The 18504-nt window shown below is 40.3% G+C and overlaps 2 non-coding genes across 2 annotated transcripts; both read right to left on the bottom strand.

Annotated features, from left to right (window-relative positions):
- Positions 1–3598: 3598 nt before the first annotated feature.
- TRNAC-GCA (transfer RNA cysteine (anticodon GCA)) lies at positions 3599–3670 on the bottom strand. The gene has a single exon. It is a non-coding gene; the product is annotated as a tRNA-Cys (tRNA).
- A 756-nt stretch (positions 3671–4426) lies between these two features.
- Positions 4427–4498, bottom strand: TRNAC-GCA (transfer RNA cysteine (anticodon GCA)). The gene has a single exon. It is a non-coding gene; the product is annotated as a tRNA-Cys (tRNA).
- Between the last annotated feature and the right edge of the window lie 14006 nt (positions 4499–18504).

The raw sequence follows: 18504 nt of genomic DNA, 5'->3' as shown, positions 1-18504 counted from the left end.
TCTGCAAACCAGGAACCAAATCAGCCAGCACTTTGATCTTGGACTTTCCAGCTTCCAGAATTGGGAGAATTTTGTTATAGCTGTCTAAGGTGACCTAGACACTTGTTGTGTCGTATTACTGAGACAATATAGATGGTGAGTGGTAGAGCTGGGATTCCAATCCATGTCTATCAGGTACTAACAGAGGAGCACTCACTTCTTACTCAATGCTGTCTGTCTGTCAAATGGCAGAACAGGAAATTGAACACAGGTTGTATGGTTCCAAAGTCTGAGAATTATAAGTCAAAGAATTTAAAACGGCAAAAAGAAGGGAAGCCAAAACAATGAATAGGAAAGCTGTGAGCCTTAGAAGTTTCTAGGGGAGGCAATAATCTATGTAACTGAAGCCCGCTCTATCTTCTTACTCACTCCCCACACCTCCTTTCACCCCAGTCCCCAGCTCTTGCTTCTGGCCACCTCAGGGAAGATAGAACCAATAAGTGTGCTGGTCCAAAGAAAGCAAACTTCTCTAGAAAAATTCTGAACTGTTTGTTTCAAACATATTTTTTTCATCTTTCATTTTAAAGGATAGAGAACACTTCTGCCAATATTTTCACTGGACATTTGCAAATATACAGAAAGTCACTTATGAGTTAGTAGTTAATAAGTACTCAAATATAACTGGTTCTTTTTGATAACAATATCACTTTCTGATGGGACGGAGACCCACGAATTCAAAATACTGTAGTGGTTTTAATTTAAGAGCACCTTTGGCATTTTTTATGATAAAAATTATTAGCACTTGTCTTTGGGCAAAATTCCAAGCCAAACAATTATAGTATACCTGTTCATACTCCTCCCATGATTTCAAATATTATTCTTCTTGCTATTTTCTTGAAACAATGTGATGTTACTGTGAGTGTCTAATTCAATTCTAGAAGCCAGTGAGCCATAGTTTCTCTTTTCTTAATATCAAAGTGTTCAGTTTTAATTAACTGATTATAATAAAGCAATTGTATGAAAGGAAATACAGTATTTATAAATCATTATCAACTGGTTTTATAATACTTTTATAAGATTATTAAGAGTGATAAATTAGAAAATCTCCTAGATATCTCTTACTTCCCAACCCCTTTTAGGTAGTGTTTGTGAGACCTGAGGCCCTCCAGCAATACTTTCTGCTGAATCAATATTTCAGGTCCACTTGATAAAAGGTAGAACTACCTTAGAGCAAGTGCAAGTAAGCCTAGATTTTGTTCTACTTTGGCATTCTTAATTTATTAATATTACCCTTGAACCTGGGATTTAGTATAATGCTTCAAATCATGCCCTCCCACAAGTTGAAAGTGCTTCTCTCATTGTATTAATCAGGGTTCTCCAGAGAAACAACATATAGAGAATGTATGTATGTTTATTTATCTATATCTATCTATCCATCCATCTATATCTGTCTATCTATCTATCTATCTATCTATCATCTATCTATCTTTACCTATATCTATTTTTCTCTCTGAGAGAGAGAGATTTTAAGGAATTGGCTCACGTGACTGTTGCGGGTGGGAAGTCTGAAATCCTCAGGGCAGGCTAGCAGGCTGGAAATTCTGGCAAGTGTTGACATTATAGTCTTGAGTCCAAAGGCCATCTGGAGGTGGAATTCTTTCCTCTTCCGGGGACATCAGTCTTTTCTCTTGAGAACTTCAATTGATTGGATAAGACCCGCTCATAATATGGAGGGTAACCTACCTTACTCAAAGTCTACAGATCAATGAGTCTCTCTCTCTCTGTCTCTAAAATCAATCAGTTAAAAATAATAAAATAATACCATAAAAATTTGCATGCTAAAAATATCTTGCATGCAAATTCTTAAATCTTGGCCCTGGCCTGTTGGCTCAGCGGTAGAGCGTCGGCCTGGCATGCGGGGCACCCGGGTTCGATTCCCGGCCAGGGCACATAGGAGAAGCGCCCATTTGCTTCTCCTCCCCCACCCTCCTTCCTCTCTGTCTCTCTTCTCTTCCCCTCCTGCAGCCAAGGCTCCATTGGAGCAAAGATGGCCCGGGCGCTGGGGATGGCTCCTTGGCCTCTGCCCCAGGCGCTAGAGTGGCTCTGGTCGCGGTAGAGCGACGCCCCGGAGGGGCAGAGCATCGCCCCCTGGTGGGCAGAGCGTCGCCCCTGGTGGGCGTGCCGGGTGGATCCCGGTCGGGCGCATGCGGGAGTCTGTCTGACTGTCTCTCCCCGTTTCCAGCTTCAGAAAAAAAATACAAAAAAAAAAAATCTTAAATCTTAAGTTAATATCTTTATCTTCCTCCCAAATTATGTAAATACTTTAATTCTTATGACCTCATTCCTTATATATGATTGTTAACCAGTATTTTATATTATTACCAGTATTTTAGTTCTATCTTTTAAAAAACTTTATAGACATTAATGTTGTATTATATGTTCAATGATTAAAATAATTTTTTCCCCATTGATTTCAAAGAGAGGGAGGGAGAGAGGATGGGGGAAGAAGGGAGAGAGAAGCATCAACTCGTTTCATTAGTTACGCACTCATTGGTTGCTTCTCAAATGTACCCTGACCGGGGTGCACTGGGACAGTGCTGGATCCACTGAGCCACCCGGCCAGAACCTGGTCAATGAATTTTATTTTATTTTTTAATTTTTTAAGAGTTTGTTGATATTTTTTTTATTTTTTATTCATTTTAGAAAGGAGAGAGAGAGGAGAGAGAGAGAGAAGGGGGAGGAGCAGGAAACATCAACTCCCATATGTGCCTTGACCAAGCAAGCCCAGGGTTTCGAACCGGCGACCTCAGCGTTTCCAGGTCGACGCTTTATCCACTGTGCCACCACAGGTCAGGCCAGAGTTTGTTGATTTTTACAGAAGCAGGGAGACAAAAAGTAGTTGTTTCATTCTAGCTTTTTATTGATTGCATCATTGTATGTGCCCTAACTGGGCAAACTCAGGGCTTTGAACCCACAACCTCAGTGTTCCAGATCAGCACTCGGGCCAGGCAATGAATTTTAAATTTCTTACATATCTTATAATTTCCTTGTTCAACATTTCTTGTACCTCAGACCTCCCCTCTGGGATCATTTTTCTTTTTTCTAAAAGTGCATATTAAAATTTTTCTTTTAAATATATTATTTATTTAAAAAATTTTTTAGTGAGAGTCTGTGAGTGGTAGACTCTCAGCTTTTGTCTGTTTTTTGAAGAATAGTTTAGCTGGGAATAGAATTCAGAGCTGACTGTTATTTCCTCTCAACATATAGAATGTGCCATTGCACTGTCTTCTGGTTTCCTTTGCACCTGTTGAGAGGTCGACTAGCATCCAACTAGTGTTCATTTGTAGGTGATCTCAGATTTCTCTCTGGCTACTTTCAAAAGTCAAAGTCCTCAACCTCATCCAGGAGATCAAGTCCACACTGGAGAAAGGTGACCCGGTGAGGGGAGAGTGAGAAGATCAGAGAAAGAGGACAAACTCATCACCTGAGCAGAGCTGCCCTGCTCTGGGCGGGAAGGGCCTCCTCAGCTTCTTCGCCCTTTGCAGGAAGACTCAGAGATCAGATTCAGAAAGAAGAAGGAAACTGGAACTCCTTTCCAACCTTTAGGGACTAAAATGCTAGGGGGCACCCAGATTTGAACTGGGGACCTCTTGATCTGCAGTCAAATGCTCTACCGCTGAGCTATACCCCCTACCATACCATTAAGGCTCAATGAACACCTTTTACTGTGTAGACACACCCAGAGCTTCTGCCCCAGATGCCCCTTCCGCATGGCTTGGCTGAGCTGCCAGACCTGCTTTACTGCAAACTCATCCCCACATCAAAGGGAGCAACAGGTGCCCTCCTCCCACAGTTCCACAGCCTCTCACCCTAGTCCCTGGAGGAGGGCATAACCTGGAGAGCACCCCGGACAGCTGGAAGGAGCTGCAGTCACGTCTCTGTTGTAGTTTTGATGCTGAGCACCTGAGACCAGACTCAGAATGCCCGATGGCCTGACCACGCATGGAGCACCTCGGAGACAGAGCACACATCGACTGGACACGGATCAGAGCTCTGCACAAAGCCACACATGAGCATGCGGGCTAACCGCTCTCCTGTGCCCCAAATCTCTGTATAGTCAACCCTTTAACTGCTGGGGGAGATGAAACATTTGAAGAAATGGTCGTCTCCAGGTCCACCTTTCTGTCCTCTGCTCTGCAGTGCTGGTCTGGGCTTCTGTAAACCAGGCTTCTCCTTTGCCAGGTGGCTTCCTGGTTGATCCTGCCAATAGGGTTCCAGAAGGACATGGAAGATTGTGCATTGCTTACCTGGAGCTTAATAGAAGGGATGGCCATAAAGGTGCCATTTCATAGGCTCTAGCCAGCCACCGCCTGTAAGGAGACTAGAGTATAGTTGTCATAGAACTGATTTTGTCAATTCAGTTCAAGAAGAAAAAGAGGACTCTCGAAGGGGGCACCCGGATTTGAACCGGGGACCTCTTGATCTGCAGTCAAATGCTCTACCCCTGAGCTATACCCCCTTTTGCCAATAGTACATAGCTAATAAAGTTCTTTATTCCTTCTCTCAAAAAAAAAAGTCTACTGATTTAAATGTTTATCACATCTTAAAAAAATACTTTTGCAACAATATCTAGACTTGTGTTTGACCGAGTAACTGGGTACTATACCCTAGCCCAGTTGACACCGAAAAGTAGCCATCACACTCATTGATCACCAGAGTAGAATGATTTTATTTCAGGGGATGCTCTGAACAATCAAATGGTATGTGGCAAGAAAACTAGAACTTTTTTTCATGTCATTTTTATCCAAAAAAAAAATTTATCTTCACCGGTATTTAATGCATGGATGGATAACTGCACCCTTTCAGTCTGTACATTTGCCTGGCATGCCATGACTGACATTTTATTATAAGGGATCCAACTAATTGAAACCCCCTTTGCATTGTAAGTTACCCAAAATTAGCTTATACATTTGATCTATAATGAAATCAGACTCCTTAGCCTCAACATTTTCCTATTTTTGTCTATTTTAGGGACGTTATTATGCAGGCTCAACAGTCTGCCTAAATGCAGACATTAGGGGGCTTGCAGCTGACTGTTAAGAAATTTGGACCACACAGCCAAGATTGTTAGATTGTTCTAAAGATAACCTGAGCTTAACGAGCCTGTTTCGCTTTTGTAATCCCGCTTGGCTAGGTCCCTGTATCCTGCTCTCCTCCCCCCGCCCAGAAATGTGGTTTTATGCCTTTAAAAGCGAACTCCTGAGCTTGTTCAGGGCTGCATGATTTGAATCTGTATTAAGCTCCGTGCAAGAAGCCGATGATAAACTGCTAAAAATTTCCCTGTAACTCCTTGAATCTCTTTGGAACTCACACTTTACAACAATTTAAGGCGTCCTGTGAGAAGAGGAGTGTAAGATCTGGGCACAGAGCATTGACAGGGTCCCTCAGAGCAGAGGCTACTTTCTCTGGTTTACCTGAGCCACTGTGGTGAATAGCAGTTGCCCCAGAAGTATCCTTGTCTTTATCCTTAGAACCTATACATACGTTACAGGGCTACAACACCTGTGCGGTTGTAAACAAGTAAGGCCTTTGAGCTAGGGAGGATATCCTGGATTATCCTGGTGGGCCCAGTATAATCACAAGTCCCCACAAGAGGGACACAGGAGAAGCCGGGAACAGAGAAAGGGTGATGTGAGGACAGAGGTGGAGACTGGAGATGCCCTTTGAAGATGAAGAATTCATCTGGGAATTCAAGAGGCCTCTAGAAGCTTCACCCACTGAAGCATGAGGTCTCAACTTTAGTGTTTGTAAGAAAAATGTGGACAACTTGTTAAAAATATAATCTTTAATGCTATCTCAAAATTCTGGTTAAATAAGTGTTAATGGGTCTAAGGATCTGTATTTTCAACAAGCCCTTTACTGCTATGGCCCTCAAGCCTCAACTCCCCACTCAAGGCAAGTCTGAGATCTTATCTGTGTCTCTGGCCTCAACTTTGATTAGGATGAACCTTAATTCTGTATCTCTTGGTTTACATTTTCTTTATAGCTCTAAACTTGCATTTCCAACCAATTGTTTACCTCTTTTACTCTCATTTTAAAGCTGATTCCACCTGACCTGTGGTGGCGCAGTGGACAGGGGGTCGACCTGGAACGCTGAGGTTGCGGTTGGAAACCCTGGGTTTGCCCATTCAGAACACATGCGACAAGCAATCAGTGAACCACTATGGTGAAGCAATTAGGAGTTGATGGTTGTTGCTTCTCTCTTGCCCTTCTGTAAAATCAATAAATAAAAAATTTTTAATAGCTGATTCCTCACACTTCCTAGCCTCAGAAACAAACCCAGCAGTTTCCCCAAAACCTGTTTCTACTCCTAACCTTGACTTTAATACCTACCACTATCCCAATTCTGTGGGCGCCAGAACCTCAGAGAACCTCCGTCAAGCACTTGCTGACCCAGTGGCCGTCTGTGCCATCGTCTCCTTCATGTTCCCAGAGGAGGCTGACGCTATCTTTCACCGGATCCGGTCAGCTCCTACCTCGTCTGCTCTCCAAACAACCCACATGCTGCTTCCAGATCAAACTTTCTTAGGAACTATTCTGTTTCTAGAAAACCTTGATGACTCTTTCTTTTTCATCAAATTTGATTCAAACACCTTAGTTTGCAATCAACATGTTTCTCTGAAGTTCGGAAGGTCCTCTCCAACCCTTGCACACTTATACTTCCTCCTCACAATTGTCCTCAACACAGATAATTCTTTTACAACCAAAGTTCCAAAGCCATGCCCAGTATTTTTCCCTCTGCTTCTATTTTTTTTTTTTTTTTTTTTGCCTATGCATTTTATGGTATTTTTGTGTGTGTCCAAAAGTTTTAAACTGTCATATTGTCAAATTTGGCATACTTTACTTTTCTTTTTTTTGCTTCAAGCTTTTTTTTTTTTTTTTTTTTGCTCAAGATTTTTGTGACTGACTCACTACAGGGTATCCTCTCTCTTGATTTTTGTATATTATCTTCTTTTAAGCCTTAGGCTATAAATTCCTTAATGGTAATAATGTTATGATCTTTATAGTTATAATAAACAGATTAATGAGCACTTACTATGAGCTATTATTATTTTTAGCACCTTACAACTCATTCCAATTTCAACATTATGGAGTATTATTATTAAAACCTTTATACAGCCTGACCAGGTGGTGATGCAGTGGATAGAGCGTTGGACTGGGATGCGGAGGACCCAGGTTCGAGACCCCGAGGTCGCCAGTTTGAGCACGGGCTCATCTGGTTTGAGCAAAGTTCACCAGCTTGGACGCAAGGTCGCTGGCTGGAGCAAGGGATTACTCGGTCTGCTGACGCCCCACGGTCAAGGCACATATGAGGAAGCAATCAATGAACAACTAAGGTGTCGCAACGAAAAACTAATGATTGATGCTTCTCATCTCTCTCCATTCCTGTCTGTCAGTCCCTATCTATCCCTCTCTCTGACTCTCACTCTGTCTCTGTAAAAACAACAACAACAACAACACTTTATACAGATGTGGACAGTAATATAACTTGTCCAGGGTAACAATGATCACACAATAAGGTTACGCAACTAGTAATCTGGGTGGTGTCAGGATTAGAATCGAAGCAGTTTTATTCTAGAAACTGTTCGGAACCACTACCCTATGCTGCCTCCTTTGGTGAGGAAAAGTAATGGGAACTCAACAAGTACTTGTTGAGTGAATGAAATTCAATACATAGGCAAAGTGGGTTGGTATTTCTGGACTGTACACAGTGTTTTAGAATTCCTCACCAGAGTTTAAGAGGTCACAACAAATGGTTGAAGGAACATAATCTGAAATGCCTAAGAACCTAACGCTGAAACAAAGTTACAAAGCACTTACAGCACCCCAGTCTTCGCGCACCTGGTTGGCTGAAAGGGAAATCTTGGATGATGAATGGGAGGGAGCCCAAAAAAACGTGGAATTCAAAGCAATGGGCAGTTTTCCACATCATTATAGCAGTATTTTGTAACAATTTCTTTGGCAACTGACAGCAGGCATTTAAATCAGCTATTTCCTCCTCAGAATTCCTCTCCAAAGAATAATAATGGCCTCCGCAACTCTGAAGGAAATGTAGCCCCTACTCGGATATAATCTTATCTGGGAAATTGCCATGGCATTCGTCACAGCTGTCACTGTGCTGAGCCCATTAGAGATGTGCTGAGTGTAGATCTACAGGGTTGCGCTCTCTGAGCGCTCCCACTCCACGCTCTTCTTGGGTTGAAGCCGGAAGACAAACCACTCAACATTTTGGGGGCAGAGTCTCCTCAGAGCTGGGTTAACAGAAGAGAGTCATTCATGTGCCCCAAAGAAGTTACTTGGTGGCCCAGGTTGTAGATTTATAAAGTTATTTTCAGTGACACATTTGGAAAGGGCAAATTAGGAGACAGGGTGTATCCAGAGACCTGACATTTCTATTTCTTTAGTTGGAGAACATGAGGGGAGCTCAAGATCTAAAAAGCTGCGGTGGAAGGTTGGCATTGGGACCTTGAACCAGAGTTCTTTTCAGTTTGTCCCCATTAAACAGTAAGCTGTTACAATACCGAATTTTCTTATTCAGAGAATGTTAGAGCAGAAATCTAATTCCCAGATGACAGAGAATTTAAGAAACTGGCCCAGACATGTAGAAGGACTGACCAGGGTCCAGTGGTTAGCAGGCAGCTGGACACAGGGTGCCTGGATTAGGACCGGCGGAACTTATTACAATTTGGTTCTGCAAGGGAATTCCCCTACAAATCTAATGTAAATTTTCTTGCTTTTTAAAGGAGTGCCCCAAATCATATTCTCTTTAATCTTAATTTTATTTTATTTGTGTCTAACCCACAGGTGCCTTTCCAAAGAAACAGACATAAAAATAGACATCCTCGCAGTATACCAAGGGAGATAATTAACTATGATAAACATTGTCTGTCCTAGAAGCAAATTTATTTTACCATGCATGTGGCTATTTCCCAAAAGGTCATTTACCCCTTGACTCAAAACAAGATTAGACATCTTTGCCATTTGTAGCACAGCACAGAGTTTTGTAAGCTAGAGACTCAGGGACCAGCTATAACCTGCCTGTGGGTCATTGCAGATGTGATCCTTCTCACCTCTGCCCCTCTCAAGCTGCCAGAAGACCTTCCCAAGTTCCTGAGGATTGTGGACATCCCTAGCATGCTCCAGAGTTGGCCTTTTTTGCTGTTGTTTTGCAGGGGAAGAGTCAGTTGGCAAAGGCTAGGAGAGAGCCGACGTAACTAGGCTATCTCAGCATTTCTTTGCTTTCTTCCTATTTCCTCACCTGACGTCTCCCTACCCTCTAATTTTGAGAAAAGAAGCCATTCTCCACTCCTATCCGGCACTTGGCCCAGAACCACTCCACAGATGTCTGCTAGCTGCAAATTTTCATTGCTCCTTTTTCATCTTTTCATTTACCTCCTCTTTTGCTTATGCTTCACTCTTCAACTTTTTGAAAATCAGTTGTAAGGTAACCAGTAGCAAAAGCAATGACTAAAATAGGAACATAATATTGATACTTCATTTCTTTGAATTAGTTTTTTTTTTTGAATTAGTTTTTATTTGAAGTTTGATATCAAATTATATGTCTTTTCTAAAACATTCTCTTTTTTTAACTTAGTTGATTAACCATTTTGCTCCTTCTAGACCCATAAAATAATTTTCTCTTTGATGGTAAATGTACCAGAGCAAGGGTACAACTGTCTGTGGAAGACTTCTCTATTGCCTAGTAAATTGTCCTAATTACGAAGCCTCTGAAGAATTATTGTTGATAAATGGTGACATGACACATATATATATATACATGGTAAAAATTTTAGAAGTCACATTAAAAGTATTAGTATAGAAAAAAGGTATATGAATAAATAAAAAAATAAAAAGAGATAAGGTGTATACCCTGTTTAAGTTCTATTTTATATTACCTAGCTTACATAGCTTTTATACTTTCTTTATGAAACGTAGTTTGTGTTTATCACCATGAATGTATTATCAATCTTTTTACTAATATTATATTATCTACAATATATCATGATTAAGTACATTGCACTTGTCTACCTAATTTTGCTTATATAAAAATAATTTTAAACGTACTATTTTAAAATCTGTACTAAAAGAGAACATGGAGGTATTCTAAGGCCAATGAAATTTCACATGTATATCTTAATTGAGATGTATGGATATAAATACACATATATAATATAAATACAAACTAATTTAAAGTTTTCTGTTTTATTTTAAGTTTAATATAATTAAATTAGTTATAAAACAATCAGATGTCTTATAATCATATTCTACTGTTCAAATTGAAATAAAATACACTTCTCTTTATTAAAAAAAGTTTGAGGAGTTGATTGAATAGATGACAATGTAATTTCCATTACAAGTGCTTTTTCTGCCATCTAGTGGAAAAATGAAACCTATGAGGATTTACAATTTATATTTTTAATCCTTTTGTCTTAATATTTTAGCGAAGGCTTATTTAAAATCTCGAGGAAAAAAAATAATGTATTCTCTTTCTGTTTTTGATACGATGTGTAGGTGGACCAGATGCAGGTAATCCTGAGTATTCTCCATGTTGCCAAAGAGACTACAAACAGAAAAATGTAGAGGATGCTTTGGGCTCCCTAGAAAAATCACAGAAGTCAAACAAGATACTGCACCCATTGTTTTACATAGTTGGATTGTCATTATCAAAGTGATGAAAGATGCCTCAAGCCCCTACACCCATTTCTGGCCCTGTCAATGCTTTAATTCTGTAAACTGGAGGAAGGACGTTTTAAACATAGAGATGGCTTGTTGGGCACCATCTAGATCAGTGGCTTTTAAACTTTCTAAACTGTAACACACACGAAGACATGCAGCTGATACTGCAACCCAGTGCATGTACATGCAGTACATAAAACAGAAGACAAAGTTCCTCAAAGTAATAACTTTTTGATGAGTGATCACTATGATATTTATATTCTGTTCTGCTTTATTTTTGACATGATTTATAACATTTTAAATTGATTTCATGATCCACTAGTGGTCCTAAAGTTTGAAAACCACTGGTAAGAATGTTTTCTGAAACGTCATAAATGCTTACTTCTCCTGCTTTAAAAACATATGATACTAAGTTTAAAATTAGGACAAAAGGTACTAAACTCATGGACCTGGGTTTTAAAGAGCATTTTATGAATTTGACTCCAATGGCAAGAGAAGTGAAGGTAAAAATTAATGAATGGGACTACATCAGACTAAGAAGTTTTTGCTTAGCAAGAGAAACTGATCACAAAATAAACAGAAAGCCAACTAAATGGGAAATAATATTTTCAAACAACAGCTCAGATAAGGGCCTAATATCCAAAATATACAAAGAACTCATAAAACTCAACAACAAACAAACAAACAATCCCATAAAAAAATGGGAAGAGGACATGAACTTCTCCCAGGAAGAAATACAAATGGCCAACAGATATATGAAAAGATGCTCAGCTTCATTAGTTATTAGAGAAAGCAAATCAAAACTGCAATGAGATACCACCTTACACCTGTTAGATTAGCTATTATTAACAAGACAGGTAATAACAAATGTTGGAGAGGCTATGGAGAAAAAGGAACCCTCATACACTGTTGGTGGGAATGTAAAGTAGTACAACCATTATGGAGGAAAGTATGGTGGTTCCTCAAAAAACTGAAAATAGAATTACCTTATGACCCAGCAATGCCTCTACTGGGTATATACTCCAAAAACTCAGAAACATTGATACGTAAAGACACATGCAGCCCCATGTTCATTGCAGCATTGTTCACAGTGGCCAGGACATAGAAACAACCAAAAAGCCCGTCAATAGATGACTGGATAAAGAAGATGTGGCACATATACACTATGGAATACTACTCAGCCATAAGAAATGATGACATCGGATCATTTACAGCAAAATAGTGGGATCTTGATAACATTATACGAAGTGAAATAAGTAAATCAGAAAAAAACAGGAACTGCATTATTCCATACGTAGGTGAGACATTAAAGTGAAACTAAGAGACATTGATAAGAGTGTGGTGGTTACAGGGGGAGGGGGGAGAGGGGGAGGGAAAGGGGGAGGGGGAGGGACACAAAGAAAACTAGATAGAAGGTGACAGAGGACAATCTGACTTTGGGTGATGGGTATGCAACATAAGTGAACGACAAGATAACCTGGAGTTGTTATCTTTGAATATATGTATCCTGATTTATTAATGTCATCCCATTAAAAATAAAATTATTAAAAATAATAATAATAATAAAAATAAAATAAAAAAATAAAAAAAATTAGGACAAAAGGAAAAGTTAAACAAAAAAGATATGATACAGATTGGTTAATTAGTACAAAGACCTTTGAGATCTTCTCAGTTCAGGATATTTTATCTAATAAATGTTCACTATGATTTACTAGCATCATCAGAACAGAAGGCATGGGTTCCTCTTCATAACCATCTGTCATTGAATCAGTCTTCAAGTTCTGTGGATTCTAACCTCCCGAGTCCCATATCTCTGTTCTCTTTACGTCTTCATCTGATTTAGACCCTTCCCATTTCTCCCCTGGATGATCAGAGAAATTTCCACATTGCCCTCTCTGATCCCATCTCTCTCCCCTCTGAATCATCTGGCATGCAGCTGCCAAGACTTTACCTCCTCCGCGTAAGTCAGATGACATCATCACTGCAACGTCTGCCTAATGAATAATGCCTGAGCACCTTAGGGTGACATTCAATATCCCCTGCTTAGTTGCCCCAGCAGGTGCTTAATAAGTATTTAGGGAAGGCACTGAACAAATCTTCCTTTCTGACCTTCAATTCTCTATGTGCCCTACGTTCCAAATGTTGTCCTACTAAATATTCTCTGAACTCTTCTTTCATTAATTATTTGCTTATTTATTTTTATTTTATTTATTTTTTTATTTCTCTGAAGTTAGAAGTGGGGAGGCAGTCACAGACTCTTGCACACGCCCAACCGGGATCCACCTGACATGCCCACCAGGGGGCGATGCTCTGCCCATTTGGGGCATTGCTCCGTTGTGGCCGGAGCCATTCTAGCCCCTGAGGCAGAGGCCATGGAGCCGTCCCCAGCGCCCGGGCCAACTTTGCTCCAATGGAGCCTTGACTGCAGGAGGACAAGAGAGAGAGAGGAAGGAGAGGGGGAAAGGGTGAAGAAGCAGTGTGACCTGACTGGGAATCGAACCTGGGACTTCCACACACAGGGCTGACACTCTACCACTGAGCCAACCGGCCAGGGCCTGCTTTATTTATTTTTAAATAAGGTGCACTTGTTTGAGCTTTTTCCTGGGTTGCCTTCCTCTCTGCTTTCTGCCTGTGGAAAAACTTTGCACTTTTAAACACCAGCTCAAATATAAGAAGCTCCCTTGGTCCCCCACAAGATGAACTCCCACAGCTTGTTATTAGAAACTCTGGATTTCTAGTTAATGCTTATGCTCTGTCCAGTTTTAGATTCTCTGTGTCTGTCTCATTTGTGAACACCATGAGAGTAAGGAACATGCCTTGTGCATCTTTCTAGTCTTTAGTGCTACTCTAGGAGTTGAATATGTTTGTTTACTTCAACACATTTGTTGTATATTTTCTAAATAGGTAGAACTGGCAATCATTTTTAGTATAGGCCAGCCAAGTCTTAGGTGGGTTATTTAGGAGATTAGAAATGAGTTTTAGAGAAGGGATTTGACCAAACTTTCTAGTTGAATTATCAGTCCACCCATTAGCAGTTTTTCTCAATGCCTACTGAACACTCTATGCTGTTGAAGTATCAAGAAATGATAAAGCCAGCTGCACTCTCATTCAATGAAGGCCCTAGTGGACGGTCCTTCTCTGTGTTCCTCTAATAATCTAGACTCTTTTCGGTCACAGGACTTCCTCCTTGTACTATGTGTATCTGTTTCCATGAACTCCTTGAAAGGAAGGAGTCTCTCATTCATTTATATACTCAGCAACTAGCATACTCCCTGCACATAACAGATGCTCAGCAAATATTTCTTGAAAGAATAAGAAACATGAAGAATTACAACAGATAAAAAGGAAGTATTAGATATTATGTCCACATTCAAGGAGCTTATGCACTCTTTAGGGAAACCTAAATATTTTGACCTTAATAGATATTCAATACATTTTAATGAATTATAATTAATAAAATGAGTCAATTTCTCTGTGTAGAAAATGTTAAATACTTATCAAGACATGTAAGTGGCTAGGAGAACATAATCAAGTGTGAGGTAATAAAAATGATCACAAATACATTACTGGGCAGGTTGGGTTTCCTACCAAATGTGTATCTTAGAGATATCCCTGGAAGCTGGGGTGGATGGATAAGGCTTCCCAGAGGAAGAAGGTCTATAAGAACTGTGAAATGTCTGAGATTTTACCCTGCTTGCAAGGTGAAAATTTGGTCTGCCACATTTTCACAGATACTGGCAGAGGACACAAAACTCCGGAGTCAGAGACAGTGGACGTCAGTCCTCTCAGCACATGCAGAGGCAGCTTCGTGTTCACAGCGGTTCTCACCGTCCCCGGAGGCGGATGTAACGTTGGGCGCACCGGGCGCGCTCGTTCCCTGGGCCCCGACTTCTGAAGGGCTCTGCAAAACCCCAACTTTACACTTTTTTTTAATAACACCAACTTTGGTTTCATATGTGCAATTTTAACATTAATAGTACATATTTTTTATTTATTTAAGAATATGGTTAACACGTATTTTTATTTTCCTTTTTTTTTTAAGGGACCCAGTATTTTCTTCTGCACCCAGGGCCTTAACCGACCTTAATCTGCCTCTGCCTGTCGCCCAAGTCTCATGAGGGTGCTAAAGAGCAGCCCAGGGGAGTGCTGCACATGCTGTGGGTTTACTTCACAGCGAGGAACCCCGAGCTAAGGAAACCCAGCCCTCTAAAGGAGGTGCTAGCAAACCTGTCCAATCTTTGTCCTGGAGAGAGGTATTATCTTACCACGCTGGTCAGAAAACAAACCTGACCTCTTCCAGAGGGAGCTGCTATGTTACAAACATCCTTGAAAAGATAATCCAGCACAAAAGCTGTCAATACCCTCCCTTAGAAGATGAACAGAAGTGCAAAAGACCCACGGAGAATGTTCTTCCAACAGTCTTAATTTGGTTCCTGCAGGTTGGGTTTGATTTGGCCAAGCAATTGGAAGAGAATGGATATTCAGGAGAAAGAATTTCATGTATACATATTTGTTTCATAACAGACCTCTCTGGGTGTTTCTTTACCTATAAAGTTGGAATGATGGAATAATACCTACTTCACAAGGTTGTTGTAACCATTACGTGAGATAATGTACGTCTGGTATCCAGACTGGTGACTGACACATAGCAGGTGCCAACTATTAGTTCTTTTCCATTCTTCCCAGAATGTATAAAATGTGACTCTGTAGACCACCCTGACATTAAGAAAGGGGGAGAGAAAGGCATTTAACCGTCCACTTGTAAACCTTTTTATTGTGCATCTGCTACGTTCCATTTGCCGGGCAGAACACCATGCCTGCCTTCTTGAAGCTTACAGTCTGCCTCATGGGGAAAGTAGACATAGGGGAGTAAAATTATCTTGCTCTCACCAGGTAAGTTTGTAGAAGGTACACTTCCAAAGTTTTATGGCAATGCCATCTGACCAGGGAGTCAGGCAATTATTGAGACATAGGAACATAAACCCAAGAGCAGAGAAATGTCAATGTTCACATGTATTAGTCAGGAACATGTGTTTTCAAGATCATGTTGAAAAACGGACACTAATAATCACAGCAGGAAGACTTCATGTAAGCATTGTCACCTATGCATGATAATATTTGAGCATTCACCACATAGTGTGCGCATATATATATATATATATATATATATATATATATATATATATAGTGATAGGCATTGCAATTCAAGGATCAAGAGCAGGAATTTCCTAGATGGTGAGATGGCCTCCAAGAGACAGGGCGTGGTTTCCTGTCAACATTGTCTATATGTGGATGTAGAGAAGTGTGAGAAACTGGGAGAGCCTATGAATAAGGTGTTCGTTTGAGGATGATTAGGTTATTGATTCATTGAGTAATCCTTAATTGAACTTGAACACAAGTTGTTAAAATACATTTATCTGTGAAGAAACACAATTATTTATTATATTATAGACCAGATGCCTGAAATATTTAATAGCAATAAAACAATGTTCTATGAGAAAAGTTATAAAAAAAACCATCCTTACTTTGAGGGATGAGCCTTGATAATTTATGTTAAGCCTATTTGACGCATTATTAGAAGTGTATGAAAAGGCATTTCCAACTGCTTTTTTTCTGAAGGATTTTTGGTAATAGTACTTTGTTCCTTCCTCCTTTCCTGTGCAGTGAAGACTGGATTCCACTTATTTGTCTACGATTTACTCACTGGGTTAGACTGTGGGACATGGCACATGCTGTTCCACAGCTGAGTGATGGGGGCTGACCAGGAGAAATGAATTATGTTTGAAATGAGAAGCTGAGGACATAGGTATGAAAGCTAAGCCAAAGGGAGCAGCACTCCGCCTTGTTTCTATTACTCAAGGATCATAAGACAGGCTTTGGCCAACGCTGAGAGCTGGTTTAATATTGGATGGCTCGGGGAGAGGTTGGGTCCAGAAGTCAGATTCCCAGGCAGGGACCTTAAAGACTCTCCAGCCACCACTGCCCCATGCTGCCTAGCTGGCTGTATCCTTTCAAGTTAGTTACTTCTAGGACTTCGCTTTCCCCTCAGGGAGGGACACACATTATTAGTAACATGTTAGTATGGATTGCTTTCTTCTGACCTGAGTTTGTGAGAGAAACAGGAAAGCTCAGCACAAAGTGTTGGGAGTGAGAGAAGACTGAAGAAATCCCAGGTGAGAAAGCATCTTCTCTTCCACACGTTATTTTCCCTGGGGCACCCTTGTTAACCAGATTTACTGCTAAACCCCAATATAGATTCTAAAACCTTTCTGAACTGATGAAAGTGACAGTGCGGGAGTCATAATAATCCATCACAACTCTCTTCCTATCTAAGTCATGCTAGTGGCTGCTGCTGTGAAAGGTCAGATCGACACCAGTTTTTCCTAAGACTGCCAGGCCCTCCAAGTCCTTGTGCAGTAGCATTTCGACGTAAGGACAACTCAGTATATAGAGTGCCTTCTTTAGTGAAATCAAAGCACTTTGTCTTTGTTCCACACAAAACGCTTTTCTCTCTGAACTTGGCCCTGACTGATAAAGTCCTTTCTAATGCTATTAGGTACAGACGAGTGGAAGCTGGTATGGTGTTTATCCAGGCTGAAATGAAATCTCTCTCCATGGCTGTCCCTCCTCCCCACAATTTTCTGTCTGCAGAATTCCAAAGCTTTCCTTTAGCCAGCTGTTTGCTCCTGTTTTACAGGACGGTTCTTAGTGTTTTCAGCAGGGACAAAGATCGCTGACACTCCGAGTTTACCAGAAGCAACTGAGCGAGCTCTTTTTGTATTGAAATAGATTAAAATATTATCATCTTTACATCTTTTTCCAACACCCTCTCATCCTCATGAGCTCCTTTCACCAATTAGCCACGCACATGTTTATACCAAAATGTAGCTACATAATAATCCTTTTATTGGTCTCATTCTTTCTCCGTATACACAGTACATGCTTATATTTAAACACATTGTCTGTTTTCAATATAAAAATAAGGTTATGAAAACGTGAGGTCTGATTCCATTAGTGAGAAAAATGTGCATTTTGAATGTAAGTGTATTCAGAATCATTGGGCCAAACCTGAAATTGTTAGATAAGACCAATTAATACAAATGATGAACATTTATGAAGCACCTGCTGTGTGCCAGGTATGCTATGAATTTTACCTATCTCCTTTTAGTGTTGGGAACACAGTGAACTGTTATATAACCTCATCCTACAGATAAGAAAACTGAGGCCTACTAAACTACATGAATTTCAGAGCCAGAAGCAATCTTGTGGATGATATAAAATAGTGATTTTCCAAAACGTAAGATGAGTACCAAAGAGGGTGGTACAATTAGATTCAAAAGGCAATAAATGTCATAATGAAGTTAACTTAATTTTCAGTGCTCTTTTATCTTTCTAATATTCAATTCTGTTATGTTTCTGACACTTGCTCACTCAACTTCTTTTCCACCAAAGAAAAGAGCAGGTCTTAGAATCAGATTTTACTACAATGAGATACCACCTCACCCCTGTTAGATTAGCTATTATCAACAAGACGGGTAATAGCAAATGTTGGAGAGGCTGCGGAGAAAAGGGAACTCTCATCCACTGTTGGTGGGATTGTAAAGTAGTACAAGCATTATGGAGGAAAGTATGGTGGTTCCTCAAAAAACTGAAAATAGAACTACCTTATGACCCAGCAATCCCTCTACTGGGTATATACCCCCAAAACTCAGAAACATTGATACGTAAAGACACATGTAGCCCCATGTTCATTGCAGCACTGTTCACAGTGGCCAAGACATGGAAACA

Source organism: Saccopteryx bilineata, chromosome 6 (genome assembly GCF_036850765.1).
Source record: "Saccopteryx bilineata isolate mSacBil1 chromosome 6, mSacBil1_pri_phased_curated, whole genome shotgun sequence".
Classification (NCBI taxonomy): domain Eukaryota; kingdom Metazoa; phylum Chordata; class Mammalia; order Chiroptera; family Emballonuridae; genus Saccopteryx; species Saccopteryx bilineata.
Note: the sequence above shows the minus strand (reverse complement) of the source record. Positions and strands in the feature narration are given on the sequence as shown.